At 38.3% G+C, this 12,006-nt stretch overlaps 1 pseudogene; it reads left to right on the plus strand.

Annotated features, from left to right (window-relative positions):
• The first annotated feature begins 9,580 nt into the window (after positions 1–9,580).
• On the plus strand, positions 9,581–10,218 carry LOC131788607 (uncharacterized; annotated as a pseudogene).
• The last annotated feature ends 1,788 nt before the right edge of the window (positions 10,219–12,006 follow it).

A 12,006-nucleotide genomic window follows, 5' to 3' on the forward strand; every position in this document is an offset into this window, starting at 1 on the left:
TGCTAAGGATTTGGTCGAGATAATGCTAAAATACCTGTGGTTAAAGACGAAAGAAACCAGTTATACAGGTTAATAAAGAGAATAGTGTATTAAATTAGGGTATGTAGGAATGTAGGAAAGAATTTTTAAAATAAATTCGGCGAATGGATAACAAACTTAGGTGTCAGAGTGAATGTCAACCCATCTTGCTCCCACAGTCATGAAAAGAGTTTTAGAGACCAAACATTTTATTTACCACCACTTCCTTTTTTTCTTTGATGGAGGGGGGGTCACATGGTTTTAAGGAAGGGAGGGTGATCAGTCGTCTCTAACAGAGTGTAAGGGAGTACTATAGAAGGTTGACCACCAATTCACTGTCAATGAGGGGGAATCATAAATTTTATCATGGCGTAACCAGCTTCCCCCCCCCCCCCCATAGGCGATAAATAATGAGCGACCGCTAACAACATGAAGCGAGTCTTTCTAAGCGTTTGACTCGAGATTATCATCAGATTTTATTACTATTGAGTTTGCACAGATAAATTGCAAGTCATTGGAATACGGTCAATAATTTTTCAGTATAGCTTTATAAAGTATTTATCTGGTAAATTTTAAGCTTTTCTTTTGTAGCTTCAGCTGAATACATTTGAATACAACCATCTCGTAATTGAAAATTAGGCGCAGAGTTTCTTTGTTTAATCCTCGCAAGATTATCCGACTCTCTCTTTATGTGTTAATTGCGTACAATATTCTGATCAGGTCCATCTATGTCAGTCCCTCTGGCCCAGTCTTTGGACGGGTCGACGATGGAGACGTCAAAGGAACAGACTCAAAGGCTTGGTTTACAGTTTAGCTCTACTGGTCAGATTCCAACAATTAGGCATGAGAAGGAGGAAAGTTTCGATTGGGATTAAGTCGCAACTACGAGCGTGGAAGGCTAGAGTTTCAAAGGGGTAGTGCGTGGGAGAGGCGGATTCCTGCCACTAAAAACTTTGAAAATATAAGAAGACGAACGCATCATTCGTAGTTTTGGCAGAAAAACGCTATCTGACGCTGATACGCCCAAATATACAAAAAAAAACCACGAAGGATTATGTTATTACTATAGAAGGGAAAACATTATCTTTCTTTGCCAGAGGAAAGGAGCAAAATAAAGAGATCACCAGGCGAAAACGGAAAGTCTTTGACTGCAATGTGAGGTGCGGAAAATCTGCCGTGCGTGTCTTGTTTCAATCTTCAGGTGCGTGACCTGTAGCGAGAGGTGATATGAAAGCAATCACGCGATGTTGTTTGGAAGCAACTTTAACGGCAACTCGTCTGCAGCTTAAAGAGAAAAAAAGTTACTTATTGTTTAGGTGAATCTTGATAGAATCCTGAAATAAATTTTTTTGAAACGATGCTTTTGAGTTTGTGCTGCCCTACTGAACTGTTCGCTTGAGAGAAGGCTAAAGAGCTAGAGAACTTGCTCCTGGTAGGGGAGGATTGTTTATACTGTTTGCTACATTCAGTACATGTGCTTGACCTTGTTAATTACCGAATCGCTTTTAGTCGCTTATCTTGTTCTCTAGCGCGTAAACCCCGCAAATTCGCTTAGTCATTATTTTATTTCATTGTTTTAAATAGTTTCATTGTAATTTGTCTTCAGCTCGTTTTTGCATTTGCTTTTCCGTGTTTAGGAATCAGGGACATTCGCTCTTTTGTTTACTTGCATTTCTCATTTTGTTTTCATCTGTTGTTATTGTAATTGGACAGGCGCCTTTGTTTAAAAACGTGCTCGCTTCATTCGTTTTTGTTTGCACAATATTCGCACAGTTCGTCATAATTTCAATCAGTTTATTGCAAACCAACCTCTGTTCCTTTTACTACTCTTGTTGTTGGGCTTTATTTTACTTAGTTTTGTTCTCACGTTTCGTTCGTTTGTGTTGCTCAATTTTTTAGTTTCTATTTCATATTTCGCCATCTAAGTTAGAACAATTAGTTCCCCAATAAGTGCTTTTCTGTTCCATCTAACCTTGCATACTTGTATGTAGAATTCTCTTGTTGTTCAGTTGTAGTCGTCATACACGGTTTTACCGCAGCATTTTTCATCGTTTTTTGTCGTTCATTTTACGATTTTTATTCGGAGATTGCTGATCCTTTTATTTTCATTCATTATTTAAGTCGGCTTTTCTTGTCAGTAAAGGGCTGTTGTGTTTAAACGATAAACAGAATAATACATGGTTGCTTTCAGATGTGGAATTTCTCATCTCACTCGTTCGCGGCACTATCTACGCGCGCCCTTAGAATAAGAGAGATGGTAAGTTTCAAGCTCGGTAAAGAAATGGAGAAAGATGTTTTCGTCTTGTCACAAACGTGGGACAAAGAGAAAATCTTTCTCTATTTCTTTACCGAGCTCAAAACTTTACCATCTCTCTTAATCTATTTACAAACATGACGTTATTGACATCGCTGATCCCAGCCGTGTGCAGGACGCGTGTCATATGAACTTCGCAATAGACTTCGTTCACCATAGAGTCTCTATGGCTCAGAGGTAGAGCATCGGAGCGCGGCTTCCGCAGGTTTGAAATTCGATTCCGTGTGGGGATTCAGATTTTCTTCTTTGTCCCGCGCTCGTGAAAAGACGAAAAACATCTTTCTCTGTTGACAGGATACCTCGCTAAATAAGAAGTTCAGCTATTTTTCACTGAAAAGTGTTAACTTTACATATATCCTTTATTGCTTTAATAAACAATGGGTGGATACAAACTTATTAAAAACTCAAAAATATAAAAATCGAGAGTAGAGTTGCGTAGCTTTTTGTTTTTCAGGAAAAAAACAATCTAGATTGCAAAATTCAAGTGAAAAGCAAGCCAACTGTCATTAACGCCTTGAACAACTGGAAGTCAAGATACATTTTTATCGTCACACAACAAATTAGCAAACGTAAATATCATTCTTCTTGATGCCTCTCCCGGTGTCACCGATTTCTTTTCCCAATGCCTCCGTTGGTTGATATAGCGGTAAAAAATATTTTTACAGTCAAAGTGTTTGGAAAATTCCTTAACTTTTTTAATTAGCGAAGTATAACTTGGTGACATTTCGGTTTTACAACACGATTCTTTTCTGCAACTGCAAATGATTTGCCTCCATATAAATAGTTAAAACTTGTTTCTCCGCTGACCACTCACATTTTGGACTATTTTTCTTTCTCGGCTCGTCGCCCGTGATATATGAGTGAATGAGTGAACTTTATTTAAAACAGGATGGCCACAGCTACGAGGCTGTTGCCCAGAGGGGCCCTGTATCCGCCTAAAACTATTACGATATTATAATCAATTACGATAAACACTCGTAGTTTAAAAGCTTATGGTCTAAGAAATACTGAAAAAAAAAACTGCAATATCACATGTAGTAACTCCCACTCCCAACTGCGTCGTCTGGAAACAAAGCTTCAAAAGCCGTTAGAAATTTCCTGTAGATCGATTTAAAAGTTCGGACAAATCAAGGAATTTGAAGAGCAATAATTCGCTCGTTCATACAATGCGCGGTTAAGTAGACATGTGTCACAACAAGGTGAGCAATGTAGAAAACGCTTGCAGTATCGGCACTTTTCCTTCGTTGTTTTGGTAGCCATTTTGGAAATGTAGCCGGGCATCTTTATGGTAGGTAGCTCATGTGTGATCTATTATAGAATAGTGCATACGCAAATACGTTGGTAATAAAATGAGCCGTCCACTGTTTACAACGCTGGAAAGTATTGTTGGACGATTACCGCTTGCTGACAAGGCTCTCCAATTGATTTATTTTTTAAACGGGTTTATATGTCCGGGTTATATTTCCTTAAAGGGCATGTAAACCCAAAAAACGTTCATTTTCTTTTCACATAGATGTTTAGTAAATATATCAAGTACACCAAAGGTACCATTCGTTTATTCTCAAAAGTCCATTTTCACTTTGTAAAAGCTCTTCCAAATTCGAAACATTCGCCATCTTGAATGGCGCCATCTTTCCTGTGACGTCACGGGTGGACCCTCCAAAGTCTCGTTTTATAATCGCGTGAGGCACGAAGGAGTCTTTTCTACAGCCGTTGTTTGTTGGTCTCGTCATGATTTTTTTACTTACAGTTTGCTTCAATATATTCAATTTTTTCGTAATGGTGAAGCGTTGTGTCGTCCAGTTTTGTACTGATTCAAACAAAACTGGGCATACAATGCAAATATTTCCAAATGACGCAAATCTGAAGCGACAATTTGTGAAATTTGTTCAAGTGAAAATAGCCGATTTCGTCGAGCCGTTCGAACGTTCTGTTGTTTGTAGCAGTCATTTTTCTTCCTGGTGCTGTACCGACGATTCAGGCCTCACCAGAAGCAAATTATTCGGAAGTATAAAAACGACCCATACAGTCGGCAGACGACGAGGATTCGGAAGTGGCCGACCGAACTGAGAAAGAAGTTGAGCTCTTCAAAAGTTAGAGGTCAACAGAGAAAGTACAAAATCGCTTTACATGAAAACGTTTCGTTAATTAAACAACAATAGCTTTATTGGTTCTCTAAAAACATCTTTTTTCTCATCTAATGAAATATTATGGGGAAGCCAGTTGTTCGGGAGCCAGCGCTGAGCCCGTAAAAGACACTGACATGTCTGAACCTTTGCCTGAATTCGAAACACGTATCAAAGAAAGAGAATTCGTTGAGTAATAACGTGATCTGAAATTTTGTCGGTTCGATACAAAGAATTCTATACAGGATCCTATAATCAACCCTTATGTTCTATAAGAAAATCCAAGCCAGGCCCACTTGGTGCTTCCTTTGAGAAACCCTGCAGAGAAACAGCAGAAGAATTTGTGTCACGGTTTTCACAGCAGTGAAAATACATTCAAAGGTCAGTAGGACAATATTCATCATTTTGAGTACAACTTAAAAGATCCTGATTTCAGCTTGCAAAACTATCTTTTCAATATTTCAAATCGAAGCAAACACAAACAGGGTTGGATAATTATGAAGGCCACACAAGGAAATGTACATGATACAACTTGTTTATCGATAGAAATGCTTCTGAGATGAAGGTTTTTTTTTACCGCACAAGATAGCACAGCGACCCTAAAGTGTTTGCCGAGATATCCCCAACACCAACGAACAAGCTATCTGCAGGCAATTTAGCGAAATTTCCTGCCAGGAAAGAAGCGAAAAACAACTAGCTCTAGTACTGTATTATTAAATCAATGGCAGAAACAACTCAAGTAAATCGATCTCAAAATGTAACAAAACAGATGAAACAGAAAATATTTAGCTTAGTCGTTTCCGGTGTGATTATCTGTGCTTTGCTGCTGCCTGTACGCGTACTTGGCCGTCTCCAGCACCCAGAAATCGAGGCAAACTGACTGAAAACCTGGATGCTCAGTAATACAACTTATCTGGGTTTCAGGCCATTTTGCCACAATTGCCCGATTTCCGTACATCAAACACTTTCATGAGTTGTCGGCATTGGTTGACAAGTTCCACACTCGCACCTTTGATAATTTTATATAAAACACTTACAGAAGCTCAAGTTAAAAAAAATTCTGTTGCATTCCTTTAGATTGTACCCTCGCTTTATTGCATTTTCATGTTTAATACAAATAAATCACAAAGTAAATTAAATACCAGTCTGAGTTTCCGAGACGGTCGCATCGCTGTCGACATGTTCTGTACTGTCTTCGTGCGGATCGCTTCGGTGAACCCTACGCGGCTCATATTGTTAAGGACGTGGCCCAGACTCTCCTGAAGATTCTGGATTATCCCCAGCACTGTCATGTACTAAGCTTAAGGCACTCGAGTCGCTATCTTCTGAAAAAACATCTTCCGAACTACCGCTACTTACACGAACTTCCACACCAGTTCTACTGGGGAATATGTGTTGCGCAATATTTTGGTTCCACCGCTTACGTCACGACTTCTCGTTATTGTTTTTACCGGAAATGGAATTTCAGTTGAAAATGCCGATTTTCTCCTAAAATAAGTCGAATTGGACAAAACTAATTTCAAATTTGTTTTCTACGCCACTTTTTACATAGATTAAGAAAAACATGTATTTTTGGGTTTACATGCCCTTTAAGATTATGCCCGAAAAGAGATTATTTAATGCAACATAATCTACACCATCTTTGCTTATTACCGATCGCGCCTGTTGTTTTTTGCAACCTAACACCTTTGAACATGCTCAGTGTCACCGATCGGCTTCATATTTAAGGATAAGGTCGACTTTCACGGTTGTCCTTCGCGGAAAAAGGATACTGTTAACGCCTAGTTACAGCGTAACCACCATAAACTATGTATCACTGGCAAAGTTACGAAATGCGCTATCAGGAAAAAAACATTGCTTTTAGCTTGATCTAATCGTAAACCGACTGAAGTGCAAAAATTCCAATTAGACGATGTTTCTTTGAGAAAATTGGGTATCAGCACAGACCGCACAATTAAATTTCTGCACAATTCCAATCTTGAGGGGTTGCTCTTCAAAATCGTGCGGGGTTTTTTTGATATTGCTATTTTTTGCTTTGCAATTTTTCTGTCTAGTTTGCTTATCAAAATTTTACCAATTTCGAAAAACGGAATTCCCTCACACAGTTTTTTTTATAGATTGTTATCTTGGGAGTCTTCTGACCAAATTTCAAGGCAATTCGTAAATTTCATACCCTATTAACTTCTTTAAAGAAGGCACGTTTGCGGAAAAACGAGGTGGGCTTTTTGCATCCAAAGTTTTGGAGGGGTAACCACATGTAGTTAGATGTCAGTATCTGAGCAAATACTTACCTACCCCTTCCCCTAAGAGAACGTTGACCATAACTTGTCATCAGTTGACTGTTGTTGGGTCGTTGGAGGGGTAGGTGCTCAGTTGTTCACATAATTTCCTGATTATACCCAAGCAATAATAATGTAAGCAGCAGAAATGGAACTACTGCTTGCCAAATGATACGGTTCTGGATGATATTAAAAAAAAAGAATAACTGACTGATGAAATAATACGCACCTCTCGTTTACCTTCGTCCATGGCGGCACTACACAACATCAGTCGTGTTTGCCTAATTTTTACGGCTACGGTTCTTCCAATATGTGATTGTGAAAACGTTTTTTACTACTGGCTGGAGGTACATCTTGCATATTTAGTCGACTTTGCCCAATATTTACTATGGTTTGTTCCACATATTACTTTTCTGCACTCCAAACGAGTCGCACACTCCTTGGAATTATTTTCATGAATAAATTTACGTTTTCTTTTTTGTTTATTTAGTCTTGTACCTCTAGCAGGTAGGAATTTTGAAATCAGCGAAAGAAAGCAATTCTGCCGTGCAATCACCATTTAGTAGAAAATATGGTGGTTATTGCTCCTTGGAAAGCAGAAATGTGAGTCTTCTGTGTCTTTTATTTCATTATATTTGTCTAAACAAACACATTCTGCACAACTATTTTCCCAGCTTTGGTCCTATTTTTTTTTCTTTTTTAACTATTTACTTTTTCGCCTCACGGAGGCAAAGGTCACAAAACACTGGACTCTACAGGCTCATGGATTAACATATCTTCAAACATTACGATAGCGTAATGCTAAGGTTTGTCACCTTAGCATTTTTTCTTCGCTGCTTATCAGATGCATGCCTGTCAGTGCCCTGATGACAATCATACACACGCTTTCTAGTGATAACAAAAGGAATTCCATCATATGTGATCCTTGGTTGGAACATTGCAGTCTGGGAATCTTGAAAAAATACTTTTATTCTTTCATTTCCACATTCTCTGTGACAAACCAAGGGGGGCATTGAAGAGACATTCATTCATTCAGTCATTCCTGTATTAATTTTGTGTTAATTTGGTCTGTTAGTCAGTCAGTCAGTTAGTCAATAAGTCTGTGCGAGAGGCATCTACTACAAGTATTGACTTTTGGATCATATCTGAAAAAGGGTATTAAAAACCACATCTAAACCCCTCCTTTTATCGGGCTAGCCACCGCATTTTAGCTTTTGAAGATCTGTAGTGTTTTTATTTTTTTATTCCATACCATGTTTTCCAATTTTTGCGAAGAAAAAAATTAGGTACGTAAGTGAATTACACACCTGTGTTGGAAACTGTACGATACGCTAGTTATTCTTAATTTGATTGACATTTATGAGTGATTTCGTTTATCTATACATAACCAAACAAACATGTATGCAACACGTGTTTTATAGCGCCATATATGGCACTGTTCCACGTGCTTACAACGAAAAGTTGGGTGTGTGTTTCTTTAGAATAAGCCGAGAGTTGTGTGTGGGAGTTAACCGAAGCGTTGTAGTAAGATCGTCAAATCAAGTGAATAAAACGTAACTTTTAAAATAAGGAAGTATAGTACAGCTTTTTCATGTTTTCGACACATTTTTCTTTTAAAAATCAAAATAAAGAGTATATTTAATTTGCTATTTTTATGGAATTTTTTTAAATCCCCCCTCTCCTCCTGGACTCCCCATAGCTCCTACACCCCGGCATCCCTCCACTTAATATTCCCCCTCGTAACCAGAGTTCATCTGAGGCGCCCCTCTAACTATAGACTTACCTTTGCCAACACCGTAGCCGTAATACATGACAAAGCTAGTTGTTGTTACCACTTCGTGTGCGTGCAGAAGCTTCTCGGCTGACTTTAGGGACTTCAAGATGCAGGCTCCACCACGGCGACCGGAAGTGTACACTTAAAACCCATCGGACTGCGCATGTCTAAGGCGGGAATTCACGCCGTACTCTTGCCATCTGCCACGGCAAAATCGCTTCGTTCCCGTAGTGGTGAATACGTCAGATTTGCCATAATATTTTGTTTGAAGTCCTAGTTATTTGAATTTTTTTCTTGCGATTAAATTAATTACGTCTCTTTACGAGTTGATAAATCATAGCTGAACGAAATTTGGTCAAAATTTATCAGTAGAAAAAAGATGTCAAAACCAGGTTCCGCCGCCAACACTGCCAAGCGGCAATCGTAAGTATTTTTTTTATCATTTTCGTTCGTTTTATTCTTTTTGACTCAGTTGAGTTCTTCAGTTTGCTTTTCCGACACTAGGCTGGTGGGTGGTGGCTCATTCATTTCTGCTAATTTTGATTTTTACAACAGGCCACTTTATAATGGTAATTGAACTGAGTGGAGTGCAATTTGGGCTGAAATCATACGCGTGATTCCAAAATTGAACGAGCGCGCAGCGCGAGTTCGATTTGAAATCATAAGTATGATTTCAGACCAAAATTGCACAACACGAGGTTCAATTACCACTTTATTACATCCATTTTGAAATCACCCAAATACAGGACTTGGTCAATTCAAATATTTTATTAATACAATACTGAGCTGGTTTAAAATTAAATTCATCCATTTTTTGGGAGGAAAAAATAAGAGTTTTGGAAACAAAAGTTTCAAAATTTGCCATATGATACTCCATGTCTTTCATCTTCCTGCAATATGATCGGTTACTTTAAACAAGCCTTGAAGTCTGATTGGTTGTTTTGTTTTTAGTGTAGCCTCCTCACTGGCTGGGGAAAAGATGCGATTTAAAGCAAAAAATGGTGCAATTTGTGAATAAATCGCACCAATTAGAGCCAATCAGATTACAGGGACCATAAGTGATTTCAAAATGGGTGTAATAAAGTGGACAACAGCGCAGGACGTGTTGCTGTGCAAAGAAATTTTGGTACAAGAGTTTTACAAGTTCAAGAAAGAAAGCAATGAAAGAGGAAGAATTTGGACGCAAAGTTCTGAAAACCTCAATAGTGTAACTGTAGCCAAATTCAAAGTAAATCAATGGACGGTGAAAGAGAGATTTGACTTGCTACTCTGAAGATTTCGACAGCAAAGTAGAGAAAAGGCAAAAGTAAGTGGTGCAACTCCCAAACCAACAGAGCTCGGTGTACTGTTAGAAGAAATTTCTGAGCGAGAAACTAACAGAATCTACGAGAGAATCTTGTAGCAGCAAGAGCGTAGAAACAGATCGCAAAAAAAGCCGAGGACATGTGTTCCCAAGCCTTGGAAAGACTTAATGAAACTAAAATAAAGGCTAATAAAGACTGTGAAAGAAAAGTGAAAAGGCAGCGAAGAAGCGGAGCTGATGTTACCGAATTTCCACGGGAAAAGTCAGAAAATGAGCTTAAGATCCGTGAAGAGGAGCTCGCTTTGTAAGCAAGAGAAGTTGACAACGAAAAAGAGAAGCAAGCACAGATGTTTAAAACCCAGGAGGCTATGATGGTGTTGTTAGAAAGACTTGCGAAAAAGTAATTACAAACTAGTTCCCCGACAGAGATGACATTGCATTAGTTTATTCTTCTTTGTAAATTTATTGCAGCTTCAAGTTAACGATTTTGTTTTTTAAATGTCATTTTGCATTTTCTGTTTTTTTACAGTAGGAATAAATTCTGTTGGGTTCTGCAAATATGATTTCCACCTATTTTGCCAGAAATTTGTTCAGTGGTTTACACCATTCAAGATATATCTTAAATGAATAAATTATTTTAGTGCTCACAATTATACTTTCTTTGTATTCAGTTTAAAAAAAGACATAGTATTATGCAAAGTAAGAAAAAAGGTTCGGGAGGGTTTACACCGAAAGAACTTAGAAGTGTTATTTTCATACAGGCAAGTGAGGCTGTTCCTTAAAAGTGCGCAAACGATATTGTTAGATTTTTTTTTAACACTTGTTCTGTTGACTATTTCTTTATTCTCTCCTTTTTCTACACAAGTTACTATAACGGGAACCAGGGTAAATTCTCTCAAGAGAAGTGTGGGTCACCGCTTATAAAGGTGACGCTTACTGAGCTATCAATCTCTAACCTTCGTCATCCTTTTACACTTAATTAGCGAATCACGTTAAGCTATGCAGAACGGAGTTCACATACTAAGTAGGTACCTTCGGGATGTTTACGCTTTACAAAATCATTTTCTACCTTAAATTTCTGAATCTTGCTGTCAAGGTTGGTCATATCTAAAACAAGATTGGTGATATAAAAGTGATAATAAACTCACTAACAGAATTATAATCATACTTGAAAAGATATCTTAAGAGAAAATAGTCGTCGAAGACTGTTACATAACAGCAGAATAAACAGAAAATTCGGAGAAGAAAGGGCGTGCCCAAGGTACTGCCCCTAAAAGAGCTACGTGCTGTTCATATAAGTTACCTGATTATGAATTCAGTGCGGAGGATGAAAGGTACTACTTGTTGACACCCTAAATCACCTCTAAGAAAAAGAGGTGTCGAACGTGCTAGATTAACATTTGAGAACTATTATCCTGATCGGGAATTCGACAACTGGAATATCAGTGGTAAAAGTATAAGGAGGGTTATTTCCAGGAAATTCCTGTACGGGATCAATTTTTTATAAGGTAAAGTCATTCTTCTTCGTAATTATACATCGTTTCGCAACCTAATGGCAATATACCAATATTTAGCCGCAAATTGTAGTTTACGCAAAAACATCTTTCTCCATGTCAAATTCGCAATCAAATTAAGAAAAAGGCGACCGAAATTCTACTTGTAAGGTAAGACCGCCAAAAGGAATAAGAAATGATCTACTGGCTTATTATAATTTTTACTGAATGGCTTATGGCAATATCTTATTTCCATTCATTTTCCAACATTTAAATAAGTCAAAAAACACCTATCATGAAAATGCTTGCCAGATGCCAATTTTGTCTTTTTAGAATATGCATTTTCCCTACTGAGCTCAAAACCAAATTTTAAGTTCTTTTGAAAATCTAAAAACTTGAAATAGTTTACAATGTCTCCGAAGAGCCATTCCACAGAAGACCTAACAAAGCTCGTGGCTTCGCTATATATCTCCATCTGAGCCGTAAAAACTGCATTTCTGAATGGGCTTTGGAGGTTCACCCGCAAAGAATAAGCCGGATCACCATATATACACAGAGGCCGTCCAGCTGGCGAAAGGGCATATGGGTTGAGATCTGCCAACAGGTTGGAGTCTGCCAACATCTCAGCATCATCTTTTCTTCCCTCCTGAAAAATACAACGCAGGGACCGCGTAGCAAGTTTTTGAGCGGGGGGCGATT

The sequence above is a fragment of the Pocillopora verrucosa genome, chromosome 6 (assembly GCF_036669915.1).
Source record: "Pocillopora verrucosa isolate sample1 chromosome 6, ASM3666991v2, whole genome shotgun sequence".
Lineage (NCBI taxonomy): Eukaryota > Metazoa > Cnidaria > Anthozoa > Scleractinia > Pocilloporidae > Pocillopora > Pocillopora verrucosa.